This window comes from Chiloscyllium plagiosum, unplaced genomic scaffold (genome assembly GCF_037043375.1).
Source record: "Chiloscyllium plagiosum isolate Xiang-an unplaced genomic scaffold, Cpla_swu_hap1 HiC_scaffold_24, whole genome shotgun sequence".
In the NCBI taxonomy this organism is placed as follows: Eukaryota; Metazoa; Chordata; class Chondrichthyes; order Orectolobiformes; family Hemiscylliidae; genus Chiloscyllium; species Chiloscyllium plagiosum.
This window is the reverse complement of record NW_028270162.1, coordinates 71,575,684-71,599,464: the sequence shown is the minus strand read 5'-3', so window position 1 is coordinate 71,599,464 and position 23,781 is coordinate 71,575,684. Positions and strand designations below refer to the sequence as shown.

Sequence of the window (23,781 nt, the reverse complement as noted above, 5' to 3'; positions counted from 1 at the left end):
ACAGGCAATTTAATAGACAATAGGTGCAGGAGTAGGCCATTCTGCCCTTCGAGCCAGCACTACCATTCATTATGATCATGGCTGATCATTCTCATTCAGTATCCTGTTCTTGCCTTATCCCCATAACCCTTGATTCCACTATCCTTATGAGCTCTATCCAACTCTTTCTTGAAAGAACACCTCCTGCTTTCTCGGGTTCTTCATTCCGTTGACTTCAAATCTTCACAGAATTCAACAGAACTTGTCACATAGTCTTTTCTTAATTTTTGTTCAAATCACTGTGAGCAGAGTGGGAATGCGTTTGCCCCACAACCCAGAGGTCAGACCATAGTCTTGGAACCGTACTGTACTATTGATCATTTCACCAACACCAGGGAGAAATATCTGCTGTTCTGCATAATTTATACAATTCACTTATTAATAAGGTCATAGCGTTTCGGGTCTATGTGACGAGGTGGCCGAGAGGTTAAGGCGATGGACTGCTAATCCATTGTGCTCTGCACGCGTGGGTTCGAATCCCACTCTCGTCGCTGTTTCTAATGCTGCTATTTTTGTACTCTCACTGCTGCCTTATTCAAATTGGAACTCCAATGGTCAGTTTATATGCATCGACGCTATTATAAAATCTCAAAGAATACTTTGAGCCAGTTGCCTAAACTGCATTGAAATGTAGATCGCATTGGGATGATGAAAAGGAACGCGATTTTATTTTTCAAGTCAAGCTGCTGTGACTTCTTATTGTATGAAAGAGAGCCAGGAACACCAAATAACTAGAGATGCGAAGTGTATGTTTATGCAGTGGGATTCTTAATGACTGTTTTGTCAGATGAAATCTGGAGCAGGTTGAGTAGAAGTGATTCATCCTGGTGAGAAGAGCACAGAGAGACAGCACAAAACAATGGAGATATTTCAAAAGGGGCAGGACATGGGTGTAGGAGCACCGAGAACTAGCTGTAAATGCACAGTGGCGAATTGCCGATGTTGGTGCCGTGCATGGGCACGGAGAGACTTACGCATTGGTCTCTCCCTCGCCCGTTGCTCTCGCCATTGATGAATGCTGGACATAAGGCACAGATAAACACAAGATGTGGGAAGCAAGCTCCAAAACGTTATGCACACACTGGATGCATCACATTGCACTATGAACAACTGGAGAAGTCAGCATGTTAACTGTAGGGACTGAACCTAAACTGTGGATCAATAACCGCAGATTCATGCAGCATAAGCATGAAAAATGATTTAATGTGTCTTTATACGCATGTCATTAACAGACGTTTCGTTCTAATACCCGTGTGGTTGAAAGAAGAGGACACCACATGTCAAGCTGGATGGCAACGTAACCAACTTTGCTTTGTAATTGAGATCTATTTGATCATTTTACACAGTGAACAAGTTCATTTTAAATAATGCAAACCAAATTCCCTCACCTGGAATAAAAGTGCGATTTAATTATAAACATTGTCCTTGCTAAGTAGCAGTTATTCAACATGAAAAATAGGATGAAATTTTTATTGAGCATACATCAATTAGGATCATTCTTTCATTTCGGATTGACTGCAGAATGCACATGCTAAACAATGTTTAAGAAAGAATGTCTTTTGGAAATAATGATTCGGTGGTGACTAAAAATAATATAAAATTCACATGATGCGGATATTCCACCAATGGCTCCAGTGGTGGAAATGGTCAGTGGGCAGTATTTCTGTGATGATATAGAGGTGTGTAAGCTGCCAGGGATGGGAGCTCCCACCTCATCAAGAGCAGCGTGTGTTGACATGGACAAATAGGAGACTCAGTGTAATACTCTAGCCAATGGGAGTGAATGAGGGGCGTTGCCAATAGGCCAACATGTGACCATGAGCTGTGCAGGTGCAGTGTCACTGGGCGGAGGGTGGGAAGAGACCCAGTGAGCGTGAAGGGGGTGGGAGAGAAATGGAGTCAGTGTGCACTGGGAGGGTTTATAAACACACAATGTAGGCTGCTATACCTGAATTAGAAACTCTCAGTAAATGAAAATCAAAAGAACTGCGGATGCTTAAATCAGAAACAACAACCAGAAGATACTGGAAAAGCTCAGCAGGTCTGGCAGCATCTGTGAAGAGAAATCAGAGTTCACATTTCTGATCCAATGACCCTACCTCAGAAATGATGTGACTGAGAAACAATGTCAGTTTATATGCAGAAGGTAGCGGTTAAGGAGTAAATGATAGGTGGGGATAGATTCCAAAGAGAGATATAGGAGCAATTGGACAAAGGAATGGAGAACGATCTGGCTGGCGGAGGGTGATTTGATGTTAATGGAGACTGTTAGTGGCTAACCGTAGGTAGTGTGTAATGGCAGGCTATGCAATAACAAGGCCTGGAGTGTGGGCTGGGGGACTAGGGCGAGAGGACGATTTTTGAGGCCAGAGGGCTGAAGGGTCCCCGAGTACAAAATGAGGTGTTGTTCTTCCAGCTTACGTTAAAGTTTGGCGCAGGAGAAGCACAGCAGGTCCGACAGTATCCAAGGAGCAGGAGAATTGACATATTGGGCCTAAGCCCTTCAGCAGGAATGTGAGGGTGGGGAAGAGGGCTGACAGATAATAGGATGGGTGTGTGGGGCTGGCGGGAAGGTAGTTGGGAAGGCGATAGGAAGATGCTGGTGGAAGGTAATGGTGAGAGGGTGGAGTGGATAATTGGGAAGGAAGATGGACAGATAGGACTGTCCAAGAGGGTGGTGCTGAGTTGGAGGGCTGGATCTGGAATAAGGTGGGGTGAGGGGAAATGATGAAACGTTGATTCTGTGGTTGAAGGGTCCCAAGATAGAAGATGAGATATTCTTCCTCCAGGAGTGATGTAGTTAGGATTTTGTGGTGGATGTGGCCCAATGTACAGTAAAATATCTGCTGGATGTGGGCGGAACCTCTGGTGCCTTGGATGGAGGTGAGGGGAAGGTGTGCGCCCAGGTTTTGCACCTCTTGCAATGGCAGGCAAAGATGTTGGGAGTGGAGGATGGGTTGGTGGGGAGCATGGATCTAATGCGGAAGTCACAGGGAATGGTCTCTGAGGAATACTGAAAGGGGTGTGGAGGGAAAGGTATCTCTGCTGGTGGGGTCTGATTGTAGGTGGTGGAAATGACAGAGGATGATGTGTTGTATCTGGCTGAAAAGTGAGGACTTGGGGGTTCTATCCTTGCTGCGGTTGGAGTGGTGCGGTTCAATAGCAGAGGTGCGGGAAGTGGTGGAGATACACTGAAGGGTATTGTTGATCACATGGGTGGGGAAATTGCAGTCCTTGCAATGCAGGGTCATTTGGTATGTTCTTGGAGTATTCTGCATCAAGCTTCCCTGGAACACTGTAGTAAGAATAAGACAGATGTTGGCCAGGGAACAGGCTCATGTGTTAAAGTGGCAGGCAACTGGACTCGGGGTCTTTTTTGGTCTGAGAGGGATCGCAGATTTGTCCAAATTACACTTCGTCTCTTTGTAGGGACTGTCAGATTTAGTCCCAATCGCCCACTTCATGATGCTAACCTGTAAACTTCTTATCTTCTATTCCATGCAACTGCTTATGAACACAAATTCCAGTACCTTTTTAGGTGGAATGTTCCAGATTCTAACAACTGTCTGTTCATCCAGAAACTGCTGAGGTCCATGTTGACTCTGCGGTTATAAAGGATTGAATTGAATGATGAGATGCTTTTCCTGAGCTCCCATTGAGATGCATTGGAACAGTACAGGAGGCTGAGGGCAGTGTAGGTGTGAGCAGGCAATGAAAATGTCAGGGCTGCACTGTGAGTGCTGCTTGATTCAATGAGTATTTTCGAGTTGAGTGTAAACAGAGCGTGGTGGGACAGGGAGAATGTGAAGCTGAAACTCATTTTTCTTTCACCCCCCCCCCCATTCAGAAGTTCACATGGTCCCAAACGGAACAGCCAGTTTGTAAGCGATACCTGTGGAGATTTTGTAACAGCTTTTAAGGTATAAAATATCAGCTTAAGTAAAGAACACAGGATTTTGATTATAATGGATATGTTTGAAGGGTAGGAAGATTGCACGCTCAGTTAAATTCTCTTAATAAGAGTAACTACCTGAATCTAGAGAGGCTGTGTGACAGAAGACCTCAGATCCGCGGTGTGCGCCTCTTGTACAATGTGGAAAAATTAGGGATGTTTTCAGTGTCCCTAACGGCTGTGTGTGCAGGAAATGTTCCCATCTGCAGCTACTGGGATACTGCTTTTCAGAGCTGGAGCTGTGAGTGGACTCACTGTGGAGCATCTGCAATACTGAGAATGTTATGGACCGCACGTTCAGTGAGTTAGTCACACTGCAGGTGAGGGTTACACAGGCAGAAAGGGAATGGGTGTGCATCAGATCAAGTAAAAGGCTCAGAAAGGGAGTGCTGGAGTTCCCAGTGATTATTCCCTTCCCAAACAGATAGTGGATACTGCTTGGGATTCGTGTGTGTGTGTGGGTTTGTGTGTCGGTCTCAGGGAAAATCGGCAACAGCCAGTTTCATGACACCATACATAGCTCTGCTGCCCAGAACGGGAAGAAAGAGAGTGACAGGGGATTCAATAGTCAGGATTACAGACAGGCACTTCTCTGGCCACAGCCATGAATCCAAGATGGCATGTTCTCTCCCTGGTGCCAGGATCCGCGATATCATGGTGCGGCTACAGGACATTTTGGAGTTGGAGGGGAAACAGCCCGTGGTTGTGGAACACACAGATACCAACGACATCGCTAAACAGAGGGAGGGGGGTCTGAAAGTTTGATATTGGGAGAGCAGGGACTCATTAAAATGCAGCTCCTGAAATACAATGTCAGACTTACTCCCAGTGCTGTGTGCGAGTGAGAGCAGGAATAAGAGGGTAGATCGGCTGGTTGTGTGGCTGGAGTAATGGTGTACCAGAGAAGGGTTTAGATTCTTCAGGCAGTGGGACTGTTTCTGGGTTAGTTGGGACCTGTACCAGACTGACTGGCTACCCCTGGGCAGACCGAGGTCAACTCTCCTCGTGTGGGCTATTGCCAGTTCTCTTGTTGTGGTTCTAACTAGTCTGGCAGGGGGATGGGAAATAAACTGTCGGTTTAGATGGGTCACATTCAGGACAGGGAATGGGAGGTAGAATATGAGTGATGTAGTCAGCGGCTCAGAAAGCCAAAGGAAAGGAGGATTAAATGAGGATTGAGTCCCTCTTCATCCATCAGTCCTGTCATCCCAGGAATCAGAGACAGCATAGTACGGAGCTGTACAGCTCTCTGTCTCCATGTGCTTCAGCAAATTGGTAGAAATCTGCAATAAAACTAAAAAGATCCTCAGCTGGTTGGGCAGCATCTGAAATAGTGACAGCTGCAGGAAACATTGCAGCCTTTTCACTGTCTACTAAACGTCCAATTTTGGCGTCATCTGCAAAATTACTAATAGCTCCTATGTTCACATCCAAATCATTGATATAAATGATGAAAAATAGTGGATCAAGCACCAATCCTTGTGACACTCCACGGGCCTCCAGTCTGAAAAGCATCCCTTCACCACAACTCTCTGTCTTCTACCTTTAAGCCAGTTCTGTACTCAAATAGTTGGTTCCCCTTTATTCCATGAGATATAACCTTGCTAATCAGTCTCCACGAGCGCCTTCCTAAAGTCCACGTTGATCATGTTGACCAGTCTGGCCTCATCAATCATTTTTGTTGCTCCTTCAAGAAACATTCTACCCCCTGGAAATCATAACAGTTACAGCACCGGAATAATCAGCCCACCATGTCTCTGCAGATCATGATGACATTCCAAACTAATTCCAAAGAAACCATGACTAGTCACCCTATCATTGCTCCTCATAATGTTATAAAGTTCGATAAAGCCATCTAAAGTGTCCAGTGCCGCAGGGAAATAGCCTCAGCCTATCCCTATGGTTCAAATGTTCTAATACTGGCGATACCCTTGTAAATCTTTTCTGAACTCTTTCAAATTTCCCAACATCTTTCCTATAGCAGGGAGACGGGAATTGAAGGCATTCTGGGGATTCCAAAAGTGGCCGACCCAATAAACTGTACAACCGAAACATGAACTCCCGAATCCTATACTCAATGCACTACCCAATAACAGCTGGCATACCAAACACCACCTTCACCGACCTGTCTGCCTTCAACTACACTTTCAAGGAACTATTAAACTACACTACACGGTCTGTTTGTTTGTCAACACTTCCCAAGAACTTGCCATTAAGAGGTTGCGTCCTATTCTGGTAACATCTTTCTGAAATCAGAGAGACTACAATTGAATGCAATATTCTAAAACTAGCCTCACCAATGCCCTACCAAGCAACAATGTGACCTCCTAACCCCTACCCTCAGTGACAGAATCCCTACAGTGTGGAAGAAGGCCGTTCGGCCCATGAGACCATACCAACCATCGGAACAGCATTCCACTCTAACTCTGTAACCTACCATTACCCAAAGCTAATCCAGCTAACCTGCATGTATTTGGATTTGTGGGAGGAAATTAAGAGCACCCAGAGGAAGCCCACGCAGACACACAGGGAGAATGTGAAAACACCACACAGACAGTGGAATCGAACCAGAGTCCATTCATTGATCAGCACATTCCATTCAATGTTAGTGTCCCAAATGCCACGTTCAGCAGCTGATCTCCCTGAAACTCTACTTTCCAAGAACTATGCAGTTGTTCTGAGCCCTCCAGAGAGAATTAAGGTGAGGATGAGAAAACAGGAACAGGGTTGAGTTGTAGATCTATGAAATAACTCTCCATCTTCCCCCTCTGTTCACCCCGTCTCCCCCCGCTCTGTCTGTTCCAGCCTCTTTGTCGGTCGCCCCAACCCCTCATGGGTCGTCCTCCCCCCGTCAGTCTGTTCCCCCATCTGTCGCCCTTTCGGTCTGTCCCTCCACTCTGTCGTTTGTCCCCTACTGTCGGTCGCCCCCTGTCGGTTGCCCCCTCCTGTCGGTCGCGCCCCCCACCCTGTTGGTCGCACCCCCACCGTCGGTTGCCCCTCCTGTCAGTCGCCCACCCCGTCTCTACTTTCAAGGAACTATGAACCTGCACTCCCAAGGACTCTTTGTTTAGCAGCACTCCCCAGGAACTTACTATTAACTGTATAAGTCCTGGTAAAGTTTGCTTTTCCAAAATGCAGCTCCTCACATTTTCTAAACTGAACTCCTTAGCCCATTCACTCATCTGATCCAGATCCCCTTGTACTCTGAGGTAATCTTTTTCACTGTCTACTACATCTCAAATTTTGGTGTCATCTGCAAACTTACTTCCAATACTTCTTTTCACATCGAAATCATGGATATAAATGACGAAAAGTAGTCGATCCAGCACTGATCCTTGTGACACACCACTGGTCACAGGCCTCCACACCTGAAAAGTACCCTCTGCCTTTTACTTTCGGGACTGTTCTGTACTCCATGCGATCTAACTTTTCGGACCAGTCTCCCATGAGGAACCTTGTCGAACACATTACTGAATCCATGTAGGTCATGTCCATGCTCTGACCTCAGCAATCCTCTTTGTTACTTCTTCAAAATACCTGAGTCAAATTCATGAGATATGATTTCCCATGCACAAAGCTGTTATTAGTATCCAGGATTTAACTCTGTATATTGGGTCTGCGTTGCCCAGTTATAGGTGTTAATATTCTGAAGTTCAAGTACACCAGCATTTTGTCAGTGACTCTGTATTGAGTCTTGTTAATATCATCAACACAGTTGAGTTCCTTTTGAAAGACAGCCCCTGTATCCCTGTATCCAGGAAATGGTGGCAGTGTCCTTACCTCTGGATCAGGAGGATCGGGTTCAGAGTTGAGAAACAACATCTTTCAAGAGGATGATTAGAAAACATGCCCAAGCCACCAGGCCATGCTGTCTCCCAGCTGTGCCTGCCTGAGCGTCCAAACAGAACCTATCCTGTAGTTTCTCTCCTGTCAGACTCTCCCATTGCTCAGTTTGTCCAGGATCCCCTCCTGCTGCTGCACTGCTCCTGTCCCTCACTGACCTGTCCATCCCGCCGTGGTCTCCACATTCATTCATTGTTTACAATCCCATTGTCCCAGTCCTCCAGCCCTGGCCCCTCCCGTCTATACAGACGGCTCAGTGGTTAGCACAGCTGCCTCACAGCACCAGGTACCCGCGTTCGTTTCCGGCCACGGCCGACTGTCTGTGTGGAGTTTGCGCATTCCCCCCGTGTCAGAGCGAGTTTCCTCCATGTGCTCCGGTTTCTTCCCACAGTCCGAAGATGTGCAGGATGGCTGAATTGGCCATTCTAATTTGCCCATCGTATTAATTACATTAGTTAGGGATAAATATAGTGTCGGGGAATAGGTCTGTGTAAGCTATTGTTTGGAGGGTCAGTATGGACTTGTTTGGCCAAAGGGCCAGTTTCCATACTGTAGGGATTCTGATATATTGGGCAGCAGCTGCTGTCAATCACCCGGACTCCTGTATGATCGGGAGCACGTGCTGTAGGAGGGGAGACAAGTTCACGGGCACAGTGCTGGCCAATTGTGGGATTGGTATAGGTCAGTGCCTGGGAAGGAGGCTGTGGGTGTGAGGGATTAATCTGTCATTGGCACCTTCCTCGCTCTGGGAGCAGGATCCAGGGGAATGGCCCGTTTCCTGGCACCCTGACATGTGATCAGACTATCAGCGGTGCAGCGTTTTGCAGAAAGTTATCAGAACGCTTTTGTGAAGATTCAGGGTTATTATGGAAAGGGACAAGGATGGGCCTGTAATTAGAAATCTAATTTGGCTCATCCTAGTAAGATGGGTTTTGGCCAGAGTGTGCAGGAAGCAGTGTGTGCAGTGTTTCCTTCCTCACCACCCCCCCCCCCCCCCCCCCCGCGACCACCGGCGGACGCAGAGTCAGACTCATTGGTTTGGTTCTTAGTCTGCAGACAGGAGCTAGGAAACTGAATTCAAAGAGAGGAGAGAGAGTGTGAAAACCGGGTGTGGAGGAAAGGAGTGAGGAGATTGGTTTGGATTTCAGTCACAGAAGAGAGAAATTGTGAGACTGAGATTTAAAGGTTTGGGGGATCAAGGAAAATACAATTTAACACTATAATTGTCTTATGAATTTCCATCCTGTATTAACAGTGGTACCTTGTTTTCTCTGTTGTAGGGTACTGAAAGGGTGGATTTGTGGTTGAGAAATTCAAATTGAACTTTATGTTCAGATCTGATAGTTACTTGATCCGTGCCGCTCTGAATATCATTGGCCTTTTCACATGGAAGGAAAGGTGTGTATTCTGTCCGTGGGCGAATATTCCAAATCTCAGTGTGACGGTAAAAGTACTGAGACACATCCAAGTCCGTGTCAGCGTGGTGACTGGGGATAGAGATTTCATTTTTTTTTAGAAATTCTGTAAAATCATGGCACATTTCCCAGGAACAATTACGCCACAGCTTTGCTTTGTAGAAGGACAAGCCTTTAATTAACCATGCAACCAGAGAGACACAAGGATACCTGCACCTTGGGAAACATTATGAAAACGGGATTGTTGTAAAGGAGTTAATTCTCGATCATGGATTGTTATCCATGGGCATTGTCACGTCGGTTCCAGCGCCGTGGGGAAACACTGGAAATGTGATGAATGCAGTGTCATTTTCAGTTATTAAACTGTAAAACGTACAGAAAAATTTACAACGATGTTGTCAGGGCTCAAGTTTCTGAGTTATAAGGAGAAGTTGGACAAGCGAGTGTTTTATGTTTAGAGCAGAGGAAACTGAGGGGGTTCTTTTCTAGAAGTGTATAAGACCATGAGAGGCATGGAAAAGGTGAATTCAGTCAGTCTTTTTTCCCAGAGACTCAAGGATTGGAGGCCATCAGTTTAAGGTTAAAGGAGAAAGAATGAAAGGGAAGCTGATGGGCAACTGTTTTACACAGAGGGTGGTATGTATATGGAATGAGCTGCCAGTGGAAGTGTTGAAGTGAGTACACTCACATCAGGTACAAGGCATTTGGACAAATACATCTATAGGAAAGGGTCAGAAGCAGATGGGCCAAGTGCAGGGAAATGGGGTTAGCGTGGATGGACATTCTGGTCGGCATGGGCCAGTTTGGGCCAAAGTGCTTGTTCCTACTGCAGAATTCTATGACTCTCAGTGCATTTGCTATTTCTCCCACTAACTCTTTTGGTATCCTGGGATGTATTCCATCAGGGCAATGAGACTTGTGTACCTTTAACTCCGTTAGCTTGCCCATTTCTAACTCTTTCGTGATAATGGTTATTTCTAGGTCCTCACTTTTCTCAGTCTCCTTATCAAATACTGGCATGTTCTTCGTATGCTCCACTGTGAAGACTGACTGCTGTGTACTCATATTCCTGAACCCTGCTGGATAGGAATAACTAGGCACACAACTCTGAGAAGTCTTCTTTGAATCTTTATTGATGAAACATGGCAGTAATATGGATAGTGTACATGCAAAACGCCTTCAGGCAGCATCAGGTAACTCCCTGCCTGTCCGATGTACAGCTCCCATTCTTATACCTTTGTGGGTTGAGACTTTGAATAGAGACTGTCTCTCAGTATTATCTCCATGGCAAAGGCAATTAGAAAGTCTAGTTCAGTTCAGCACTTTGTGGTTAAACCACACACCCCTCCCCCTCGCCCCCGTGGCTCCCTCAAGTATCTGACAGACGCTTAAGTTTCAGTGGGGCTGTCTATCAGGATTCTGATTTGGAGGAGCCAGTGCTGGGGTGGGGTGGACAAACTTATAAATCACAAAACACCAGGTTATAGTCCAACAGGTTTATTTGGCAGTACAAGCTTTTGGGGTGTGATGTGATTTTTAACTTGATCAGGATTATCTCTATGGTAACAGTTAAGTGCTTCAACAATTACAGAGGCCATATGTCCCCCACACATTACGTTCCCCTCGAGCAGTGTAAACTGCTGTTCTGGCCCTGGGGAAAGCTCCTCATCACTTTTCTCCCCCAATCCCATCTCGCTTTCTGTTGATCTTTAAAGTTTTTCTAATCTCCTAGTTTCTCCTTGGTCTTTGCCAATTTGTATGCTTTCTATTTCAGTTTGATAGACTCCCTTATTTCCTGAGCCACCCATGGCAGATTACGCCTATTCCTACAGTCCTTCCTCTTCCCTGATATATACTTTTGCTGAGCACTTCGAAAAAATGTTTTGATATTCCCGCACTGTCCGTCAACATTCCCACCGTAAAGTCTTTGTTTCCAGTCTACATTCGCCAACTCCTGCCTCCTTTGTAATCTCCTTTGTTTATGCACTTGATCTTGGGATTGGATTTAATCTTCCAGCTTTCCAGCTGTGTTCTAAATTCAACCAGATTTATCAGAAGTCTTTTATCAGATTACGAGGTGAGGCGATGTTTCCTGGGTGTTTTGGTTTTCATTGTCAGTGACCTTGGCTTTGTAATAAAGTACAGGATAGACAATCACAACAGCGTATTCTGGACGTTGTGAATGTACGACACAATCTAAAACCATAAATCACTGTCTCCATTCAGTTTTAAATTGCAAACTCATTATCTCCCACATGCTTCCTCACTATCTAAGTTTGGAACGCTAATCCAGATGACTATCCTGCATTTTCCAAAAATCTCCTTTGGTGAAAGTATGAATTTTGGATTCAGCTTTCCAATTATTACCGTAAAATGATAAGCACTGGGCACAGGGGAACCAGCCCCACCATTTAATACGGTGATGATTGAGCTCACCTCGGTCTCAACTGGATTTTCCCGCCTGCTCTCTCTCACCCTTCAACTCATTGCAAATTCAACATCTGTATCTCTTCATTAAATTGGTTAATTGTCCTGGCATCCACTGCATTTTGAATAGGGAATTCCACAGATTCACAACACATCGAGACAAGAACATTCTTCTTCCTGAAAATAGAATAGAATCCGTATAGTGCAGAAACAGGGTATTCATCCATCGAATCCAGACCAACCCGAGAATGAGCATCCCATCCAGACCCACTTATTCCCTGTATCATTGCATTTCCCATGGCTAATTGTCTAACCGGCACGTGCATGGACACTGTCAGCAATTTAGCATGGGCAATCCATCTAACTTGCACATCTTTGTACTCTGTGAGGAAACTGGAGAACTGCACGAAACCATGCAAACATGGGGAGAATGTATAAGCTCCCCACAGTCGCCTAAGGTCTCTGATGCTGTGAGGCAGCAGTGCTAGCCACTGAGCCACCTCTACTTAAAACCTGCTGCCTCTTATTAAACTCCCTACCCCCCAGTTGGCTGAATCTATGTTCCTTACATCAGAAATCAGATTGTCTAAGCGGACGTCTCAGTAAATCCCAGTGAGAGCCTACATGCCCCGTATGTCTGAATGGGAATCCAATACACAACATCTTCCACCACACACTTTTCATTCACGTTCCAGCGACCGGGATCCAGTGGTTGCATGGGGACTACAACTTCCAAATTCCAAGGCAGGGACCGCACGTCTGTGGGGAAACCTGCACTGCACACGTACAGAATGTGGGTGGGTTTTGGAGTATGTGCTTTGGGGTAACTAGTGCAAAGTATTTCACACTGCGATTGTCTGGAGGAGGAACGTATTTGCTTGTAGTATTGATCTGTTGGAGGGTCAAAGTGTTACCACACCCACATGGGACCAAGTTCCATCCCCAACTCGTCATAACACTGGAATCGACCAATGAGAAACAACGAAGGATCTGACCCATTCTCCCAGCCTGAAGGTTCCTCCTCTCTCCAGGATCTGCGATCTCCCTTTCTGTTTCCTTGTGTTTCATTCTGCTGTTAAATGTTTGATTTGCAGCAACTGAAGGGAAAGGAAGTGAACCCAGAAAGGGTGCAGAGTCTAACCAGGGACGGGAAGTGGTGGCATGGATCTGCTTATCAGTAACTCCATGAGAATGGGGAGGGTGTACAAAAGGGGGTAGCAGAGACAGAATGGTGAGACAGAGTAAGTGGGCTGGAGGGTTCCAGCTTTGGGGGAAGAAAGGGGGGGAAAGATATTTCAGCAAAACGAGAATTGTCTGTTCTGAATTTCTAATCTGTACATATTCCTTTATGCAGGGTGCTAGATGGTGAAGATTTGCAGACTGAAATCTCAGAATAATGCGCAGATCGTGATTAAGTTAACCAGCATTTGAAGAACCAAAGGTGGAGAATCACTCGGCCAAAATCCTGCAACACTCTCCCTCCCAGCATTGTCGGTCTATCTGCACCAAATGGACTGTGAATGGTTCAAGACGGCAGCTCACTACCATCTTCTCAAGGGTAACTAGAGACGGGGAATAAATGCTGGCTGAGCCAGTGATGCCCATATCCTGGAAATGGATTATATTTCTAGTTGCTGAAACCCAGTTGATGTTACTGAGGAACGCTGAGTGCATCCTCCAGGAGGCAGAACATCACGTTACTCCTGCCTCCACCCACACAGTAACGCAGCAACATCACTGGAACAAAAGGCAGTTAAACCAAAGAAGGATATAGTTATTCGAGGAGAAGTCATCAAAGGGGATTGGAGCCTAGCAGGAACATGAGACTGAGCTGGATGCTCAGCTGTTTCACATTGAATGGTGGAGCAGGATTGAAAGCCCGAATGGCCTCCTCCTGCTGCTATGTATAGAAAGCCATGGAGCCCGGGTAGAAAGAAGTAAGCAGGGCAGGAATTCCCCATGAGATTGCACTTCCACATCAGGCTTCAGTGAGCGATGGTTTGATGGATTTTATTTAACAGGTGTCTTTGACACATAGTTTGTTAATTTGCATTTTTCTTAAAATGTACATGTTTATTCCACAATAAATAAAACTAAAAGAAATGAAACTATCTGAATATAACAGTTTTTAGAATTTCAAATGTCCTTTAGAACAAAATCCTGTCGATTCCCGGACACCATCACTTTTCAGTTACTCAAACTCCAGGGAAATATTCCCTCCCTGTCTGAACCTTGGTTTGATTTAACTTCTTTTCAGTTCTCATTCTGTGAGGTGTGAAGTGTTCTTTTTTTCCCTGTTTCTCTTACCCAGAAGAGTTATCTCACACAGCTGAGCAACCTTCCCAACATCAGAATGGATTATTCCTTTATTTTGCTTTTTGTTAATGTGTAATCACCAGCAGGAACACCCCCGTGAAACCAATTGAAAATTTATAAACAAAGACCATTATGGGCCAAGCAAACCATTACAAGTGACAGGGTGAGAAGGGACTAAATCAAAGTAGAGTTAGGGGTGAGCGGGCAGCGGTGGAGGTAAAGCACTGTATCCCCTGCGGTGCCCACCTCTACTTAAAGGCATCGAGAGCATTGATAAACACCACATGCTCCTTCTCCAAGGTCACCCTGCTGTACAGCCTTTATCCTCAATCATACAGTAGAATTCCCACAGTGTGGAAGGAGAGCATATAGAACATAGAACATAGAAGAATACAGCGCAGTACAGGCCCTTTGGCCCTCGATGTTGCGCCGATCCAAGCCCACCTAACCTACACGAGCCCACTATCCTCCATATGCCTATCCAATGCACGTTTAAATGCCCATAATGAAGGAGAGTCCACCACTGCTACTGGCAGGGCATTCCATGAACTCACGACTCGCTGAGTAAAGAATCTACCCCTAACATCTGTCCTATACCTACCCCCCCCCCTTAATTTAAATCTATGCCCCCTTGTAATAGCTGACTCCATACGTGGAAAAAGATTCTCACTGTCGACCCTATCTAAATCCCTAATCATCTTGTACACCTCTATCAAGTCACCCCTAAACCTTCTTTTCTCCAATGAAAACAGCCCCAAGTGCCTCAGCCTTTCCTCATACGATCTTCCTACCATACCAGGCAACATCCTGGTAAACCTCCTCTGCACCCGTTCCAGTGCCTCCACATCCTTCCTATAGTATGGGGACCAAAACTGCACACAATACTCCAGATGCGGCCGCACCAGAGTCTTATACAACTGCAACATTACCTCAGTACTCCGGAACTCAATTTCTCTACCAATAAAAGCCAGTACGCCATATGCCTTCTTCACCGCACTATTTACCTGGGTGGCAACTTTCAATGATTTGTGTACATGGACACCAAGATCTTTCTGCTCATCCACACTACCAAGTATCCGACCGTTAGCCCAGTACCCCATCTTTTTATTACTCTTACCAAAATGAATCACCTCACACTTAGCTACATTGAACTCCATTTGCCACATTTCTGCCCAGTTCTGCAGCTTATCAATATCCCGCTGTAACCTGCCACATCCTTCCTCACTGTCTACCACTCCTCCGACTTTCGTATCATCCGCAACTTGCTCACCCAACCTTCTAACCCCTCCTCCAGGTCATTTATAAAAATGACAAACAGCAATGGTCCCAAAACAGATCCTTGCGGAACACCGCTAGTGACAGCACTCCAAGATGAACCTTTGCCATCAACTACTACCCTCTGTCTTCTTCCAGCCAGCCAACTCCTAATCCAAACCTCCAACTCACCCTCAATGCCATACCTCCGTATTTTTTGCAGTCGTCTACCATGGGGAACCTTATCAAACGCCTTACTAAAATCCATATACACCACATCTACTGCTTTCCCCTCGTCCACCTCCTTAGTCACCTTCTCAAAGAATTCAATAAGGTTTGTGAGGCACGACCTGCCCTTCACAAAACCATGCTGACTATCCTTGATCACATTATTCCTATCCAGATGTTCATAAATCCTATCCCTTACAATTCTCTCTAAGATTTTACCCACAACAGAAGTGAGACTATAGTTACTAGGGTTATCCCTACTCCCCTTCTTAAACAAGGGAACCACATTTGCTAGCCTGTAATCTTCTGGCACTACTCCTGCAGACAAGGAGGACATAAAAATCAAGGCCAATGGCTCTGCAATCTCCTCCCTTGCTTCCCAGTGAATCCTAGGATAAATGCCATCAGGCCCAGGGGACTTATCTATTTTCACCCTTTCCAGGATTTCCAACACCTCTTCTCTACATACCTCAAAGCCATCCATTCTACTTAATTGTGACTCGGTACTCACATCGACAACAATGTCCTGTTCCTGAGTGAATACTGACGAAAAGTATTCATTCAGTGTCTCCCCAATCTCTTCAGCCTCCACACGCAACTTCCCACTACTATCCTTGACTGGACCTATTCCTCCCCTAGTCATTCTTTTATTCCTGACATACCTATAGAAAGCCTTAGGGTTTTCCCTAATCCTACCAACTAAGGACCTTTCATGTCCCCTCCTTGCTGCTCTTAGCTCTCTCTTCAGGTCCTTCCTGGCTACCTGATAACTCTCAATCGCCCCAATTGAACCTTCACGCCTCATCTTTACATAGGCCGCCCTCTTCCATTTAACAAGGGATTCCAATTCCTTATTAAACCACGGCTCCCTCACACGACCCTTTCCTCCCTGCCTGACGGGTACATACTTATCAAGGACACTCAATAGTTGCTCCTTGAACAAGCTCCACATATCAATTACACCCTTGCCTTGAAGCTTACTTTTCCAGGCCACACATCCTAAGTCATGCCTCACCGCATCATAATTTCCCTGCCCCCAGCTATAACTCTTGCCCTGTAGTGCACTCTTATCCCTCTCCATCACTAGAGTAAAAGTCACCGAATTGTGGTCACTGTCCCCAAAGTGCTCACCTACCTCTAATTCTAACACCTGGCCTGGTTCATTACCCAGAACCAAATCCAGTATGGCCTCACCTCTTGTTGGTCTATCTACATATTGTGTCAGGAAACCCTCCTGCACACATTGGACAAACACTGACCCATCTAACGAACTTGAGCTATAGCTTTCCCAATCAATATCAGCAAAGTTAAAGTCCCCCATAACAACCACCCTATTACTTTCACTCTTCTCTTGAGTCATCCTCGCAATCCTTTCTTCTACGTTTCTAGGACTTTTAGGGGGCCTGTAAAAAACTCCTAACAGGGTGACCTCACCTTTCCTATTCCTAACCTCAGCCCAAACTACCTCTGATGGCGAGTCTTCATCCATCGTCCTTTCCACAGCTGTAATACTATATTTGACAAGCAATGCCACACCTCCCCCTCTTTTGCCCCCACCTCTGACCCTACTAAAACATTTAAACCCTGGAACTTGCAACAGCCAATCCTGTCCCTGTTCTACCCATGTCTCCGGAATAGCCACAACATCGAAGTCCCAGGTACCAACCCACGCTGCAAGTTCACCTACCTTATTTCGTATACTTCTTGCATTGAAGTATACACACTTCAAGCCACTTCCCTGTTTACAGGCACCCTCCTTTGAAAATGATGCCATGTTCCTAACCTCCCTACACTCCAGGTCCTGCACCCTGAAGCTACAGTCTGGGTTCCCATGCCCCTGCAGAGTTAGTTTAAACCCCCCCCCCCCCCCCCAAGAGCACTAGCAAACCTCCCACCAAGGATACTGGTGCCCCTCTGGTTCAGGTGCAGACCATCCTGTTTATAGAGGTCCCACCTTCCCCAGAAAGAACCCCAGTTATCCAAATACCGGAATCCCTCCCTCCTGCACCACCCCTGTAGCCACGCATTTAACTGTTCTCTCTCCCTATTCCACGACTCTCTATCACGTGGCACGGGTAACAAACCAGAGACAACAACTCTGTTCGTTCTAACTCTGAGCTTCCAACCTAGCTCCCTGAAAGCCTGTCTCACATCCTCAGCGCTCCTCCGACCTATGTCATTGGTGCCAATGTGGACCACGACTTCGGGCTGCTCCCCCTCCCCCTTAAGGACCCGGAAAACACGATCAGAGACGTCACGTACCCTTGCACCTGGGAGGCAACATACCAAACGTGAGTCTCTGTCGTTCCCACAAAACCGCCTATCTGTGCCCCAAACTAGCGAGTCCCCAATTACTATTGCTCTGCTCTTCTCCACCCTTCCCTTCTGAGTAACGGGGACAGGCTCCGTGCCAGAGGTCTGAGCCCCGTTACTTACCCCTGATACGTCCTCCCCCCCCCCCCCACAAGTATCCAAAACGGTATACTTGTTCTTGAGGGGAACGGCCGCAGGGGGTCCCTGCACTGGCTGCTTCCTCCCAGTCCCCCTCACAGTCACCCATCTAGCTGCCATCTTTGGAGTTACTACTTCCCTAAAGCTCCGATCTATGACCCCCTCTGCCTCCCGAATGATCCTAAGTTCATCCAACTCCAGCTCCAGTTCCCGAACGCGGTCTTGGAGGAGCTGGAGATGGGTGCACTTCCTGCAAGTGTAATCAGCAGGGACGTCCATGGCATCCCTCACCTCAAACATGTTGCAAGAGGAACATTGCACTGCCTTCACTGCCATCCCTCTGAAAGTAACCTTTTATATATAAAAAAAAACTGGGTCTAAAGAATACAACAAGCAAAATGCAGCACTTACCTACTTACCACAACGGGTCTTATTATTTAGGTTAGAGGAGGAGGGCGGGTGGGAGGCACTACGTCCGTAGTGCCTCGGGTTCTTCTCCTGCTCGCTTTTATAGGAAAAAACCTTCCCGGCTGCTCCTCCGGTCTTCGTCACTTCCCCCTGCTGCTCCCGCTCTTTCTGTAAAAGAGAGAAAAAAAACACCGCTGCCCGCTACCGGTAAGTAATTTTAAAACAAATAGTCTTACCTTAGCTGCTGCTCGCAGTTAAAGTGACCGTTGGCGTCGAAGGGTGAGTATTTATACTCACTGCTTTCCTTCCCGGCTGCCCCTCCGGTCTTCGTCACTTCCCCCTGCTGCTCCCGCTCTTTCTGTAAAAGAGAGAAAAACAACACCGCTGCCCGCTACCGGTAAGTAATTTTAAAACAAACAGTCTTACCTTAGCTGCTGCTCGCATTGGCCCATCAAATCATCTGCAGATATATTTCCCTTCAAAAATGATTGAATTGTCGAGTGTTTACAGCACAGAAATGGGTCCCTTCTTCTCATTCCCAGCACCTGGTCTGTAACCTTGTAAGCTCTGACGTTTCACGTGTTCATCTGAATGCTAATTTCTCTGGAACGTTTTAATCTCGTAAAACACAACAAATGGGATTAAAGTTTGAGATGGAAAAATGTGTTCACATTCAGTCGGGGAACTGAACCCCATTTTTACCCACAGACTGAAGCACGCAGACACATTTCCCCAAGAGTGACACAATCCTCGGGAGAAAACAAGCAGTAAGTAAGATTTAACGGACTTGGCGGATATTGTCCCATTTTAGACTTCAACACCAGTGTCTGGTTACAGCAAAGAAAGGATGCATTCAACCCCATCCCGTCCCAGTGTTCCTTGTGCATTGTTTCACCTTCAATCTGTAGTTTGTACTGCCTCACCTCGTTCTTGATGTCAAACTTGATCATTGATCACGCCCGCTATTTCCTGTCCTGCCGAACGGTTTTCCTGAAGTTCTTGGAATGAAAAACAGGAACGGCCTATTTCAAGCACTTTTCTAGTTTACAAGGCCAGTCTTATCGCCACTGAGCAAGCACATTGCCAGCTCAGAGAGAGGGTCTCATACATTAGAAACTGAAATGCAAAGATGATTGGATAGCCTCAGTATTGTAACCCAACCAACAAGACTGGAATAGAGCCGAGGGGATCATGCACAGAAGAATGAGAGTATAGAATGATGAATCTCATGGTGTCCAGGGTGGTGTTAACAGAAATCTTCCCTGGTAGTGTAGTGATGAGGATTCAATGCTTTCACTGTCATGACTTGTTGAAGATTAACGTTTATAGTAATCAATATGAAATACTGCCTGATATTTCGAAGCAGAATGATGTTGTGCAGAAGACAGAATCGTTTCCCTGCATAACCTAATAAGAGAGCTCGGAAGAGCAAGGAGGAGACATGAGAGCCAGGAGGAGACATGAGAAGTTGTTGGCGGATAGGATCAGCGTTAACCCTAAGGCTTTCCATAGGTATGTCAGGAATAAAAGAATGATGAGAGTTAAATTAGGGCCAATAAAGAAAAATAGTGGGAAGTTGTGTGTGGTGTCAGAGGAGACATAAGGAAACACGGTATAAATATTGTTCGACAGTGTTCATCTTAGAAAATGAAAATGTTGGCGAGGAAGATACAGAGATTCTTGCATCTGGACTGGAAGAGATTGAGGTTCACAGGGAAGAGGTATTAGAAATACTGCAGAGTGTGAAAATAGACAAGTCCTCTGGGCCGGATGGGATCTATCCTAGGATCCTCTGCGAAGCAAGGGAAGAGATTGCTGAGCCTGTGGCATTGATCTAGAAATCATCATTGTCTACAGGAATAGTGCCTGAGGACTGGAGGATTGCAAATGTGCTTCCCTTGTTCAAGATAGATGGTTGAGACAACCCTAGTAATTACAGACCAATGAGTCTCACTTCAGTTGTTGGTAAAGCATTGGAAAAGGTTATAAGAGATAGGATTTATAATCATCTAGAAAATAATAATCTGATGAGGGACAGTCAGCACGGTTTTCTAACGGGTAGGTCGTGCCTAACGAATCTTATTGCGTTTGTTGACAAAGTGACCAAACAGGTAGATTAGCGTAAACAGGTTGATGTGGTGCATATGGATTTCAGCAAGGCGTTCGATAAGGTTCCCCACAGTAAGCTATTATACAAAATGCGGAGGAATGGCATTGTGGGAGACATTGCAGTTTGTATCAGTAATTGGCTCGCTGAAAGAAAACAGAGGGTTGTAGTTGATGTAACATGTTCATCTTGGTGTCCAGTTACGAGCGGCGTTCCACAAGGGTCGGTGTTGGGTCCACTGCTGTTCGTCATTTTTATAAATGACCTGGATGAGGGCTTAGTAGGGTGGGTAAGTAAATTTGCGGACGACACTACGGTCGGTGGAGTTGTGGATAGTGACAAAGGATGTAGTAGGTTGCAGAGAGGCATAGATAGGATTGCAGAGCTGGGCTGAGAGGTGGCAAATGGAGTTTAATGTGGACAAGTGTGAGGTGATGCACTTTGGACGGAGTAATCGGAATGCAAAGTACTGGGCTAATAGTAAGATTCTTGGGAGTGCAGATGAACAGATAGATATCGGTGTCCATGTACACAGATTCCTGAAAGTTGCCACCTAGATTGACAGTGTTGTGAAGAAGACATACAGTGTTTTGGCCTTTATTAATGGAGGGATTGAGTTCCGGAATCAGGAGGTTATGCTGCAGCTGTACAAAGCGCTGTTACGGCCACATTTGGAGTATTGTGATCAGTTCTGTTCACCGCATTATAATAAGGATGTTGAAGCTTTGGAAAGAGTGCAGAGGAGATTTTCTAGGATGTTGCCTGATATGGAAGGAATGTCTTACAAGAAAAGACTGAGGTCCTTGAGGCTGTTCTCGTTAGAGAGAAGAAGATTGAGAGGTGACTTAATGGAGACATACAAGATAATCAGAGGGTTAGATAGGGTGGAAAGGGAGAGCCTTTTTTCCAAGTATGGGGACGGCAAACACGAGGGGACACAACTTTAAAGTGAGGGGAGATAGGTATAAGACAGATGTCAGAGGTAGTTTCTTTAATCAGAGAATAATTAGGGTATGGAATGCTTTGCCTGCAACAGTCGTAGATTCGCCAAGATTAAGTGCATTTAAGTCGTCATTGGAGAGGCATATGGACGTACATGGAATAGTGTAGATAGGATGGACTTCAGATTAGCATGACAGGGCGGCGCAACATCGAGGGCCGAAGGGCCTGTACTGCGTTGTAATGTTCTATGTTCTATATGCTCCAGTTCCACATCAGCAATGTCATTTGCAATTGCCTGACGTTCAATCAGTTTAAAACAAGAACGGAGTGGGCGACAGGAAAACGGAAGGGGAATAGTGGTTTGTGAGAGATAACTACATGCCTCGTGGAGCCAGGTTCAATGGAGATACTGAAAATCGGTTTTCCTGTTGACCTTGGTATACTGATCACTACGGATCAATTACCCAATATTGTCTGCCCTCTTTGTGTTGTTCTTTGTACATTTCACCTCGGTTCAGTGCTCCGGGGGGACCACGTTTTTTTAAAATTTGGCACATTTTACACAGGTCGGTTTTGCAGCTTCATATTAAGGCCAACGTTTTTAGGAACAGAAAGACATCATTCAGACCATCAAGTCTGCTCCGCTATTGAATGGTTTGATATCTGATCTGATAACCTTGAACTGCACTTTCTTGCCTTTCCCCATAACGCTTGATGTCTTTGCTGCTTGAAGATCTGCCGATCTCAGCCTCATTACACCTAATGACACTTCCTCAACAGCCTTCTGCTACAAGAACGTCCACTGATACAGACCTATCTGATAGAATAAATGCGTCTTCATCTCTATTTTAATTGTGAGGTCCGCATTCGAATATGAAATTAAGAATCACACAACGCCAGGTCATAGTCCGACAGGTTTAAAGGAAGCAATAGCTTTTGGAGAGCTGCTCCTTCATCAGTTGGCTGTGAAGCACACAGTGGTAAGGTACAGAATTTATAGCAAAAGGTTACAGTGTAATGTCACTGAAATTACAATTTGAAAAATAACTTGATTGTTTGTTAAGTCTTCTATCTGTTAGAATGACTATGTTAGGATCACTTCTTTCTTATGTAAATCGAAAAATTTTCTTTTAACAGTTACATTCTCAGGTGAACTTTACAAATTAGTGTCAGCACAGATAACAAGTTGAAGGTGTTAGTCGTTGTGTGCTGCGTCCGTGCCATAATGTTTAGACTGACACTAATCTAAAAAAAATAACACGCTGCAGGCAAGGATGCTTTAAGGCATGGTACATTGCTGAAGCCGTGAAGAGGCTACAGCAACGGAATGGGCACTGCACATCAATCAACAGACAGGTATGCCCCTTCCCAGTTGGAGAGCACTTCAGTGGTCCAGGACATTCGTCATCGGTGACAATCCTCCAAGGCGGGCTTCGGAACAGGCAGCAGCGAAAAGTGCCCACGCAGAGGCAGATAGCTAAATTCGGTACCCATGGGAATGGCCTCAACCGGGTCCTTGGGTTCATGTCACATTGCCCAATCTACAAACAGAGTCCCTCCTACACACACGCACGCGCACACACACACATATAAGTTTGTGGGGTGACTTTGTACTTGCAGAGTTACAGTGCACTTTGCTCAAAACTGCATGAATCCATATAAGTCTCTGGTAACTCATTTTTATAAACTAGAATCAGTCTAAACATTATGGAACAGACAGCAGCACACGGGGGCAGACACCAGTTGTTAAATTTCACCTGAGAATGAAACTTTAACATAAAAAGTTTTGCACTTTACATATGAAAGAAGTGAAGCTAACATGGTCATTCTAACAGATCGGAGATTTAGCAAACAATCAAGGTATTTTTCAATGTATAATTTGAGTTACATCACACGGTAAACTTGTGCTATAAATTCTGTGTCTTACAACACCTGATGAATGAGCAGCAGTCCGAAAGCTAGTACATCCAATTAAACCTATTGGAGTGTAACCTGGTGTTGTGTGATTTTCAAATTTGCATACCCCAGTCCAAAACTGGCATCTCCAACTCATTCGATACGAGGCGCTCTGGTCACAGAACCAAACTTTCTGCATCCAACTTATTAAATGCTTGAAAAAAACCTATATGTTCCAATAAGGATCATTTTTGTAGTACTGAGTCTGAGCAGGCTAAGGCAACTGATTTCAGCGTTTCTTCCCATTTGATTTCATCTCCGATATGAAATTCTCACTGACTCTGACAGAACTGCTACCTTTGCTGTTTTGTAATGTCAGGAACACATGTTTAATTTAATATTTTCATAAGGAGCAACAAATACTTTTCCCTGACTGGAAATCAACATTGGGAAATAGCAGTGAGAGAGCTGAATTTCAGCACTGGCGCATCAAGGAAGACATA

The 23,781-nt window shown here is 45.5% G+C and overlaps 1 non-coding gene across 1 annotated transcript; it reads left to right on the top strand.

Moving 5' to 3' along the window:
- The first annotated feature begins 448 nt into the window (after window positions 1-448).
- Window positions 449-530, top strand: trnas-gcu (transfer RNA serine (anticodon GCU)). The gene has a single exon. It is a non-coding gene; the product is annotated as a tRNA-Ser (tRNA).
- The last annotated feature ends 23,251 nt before the right edge of the window (window positions 531-23,781 follow it).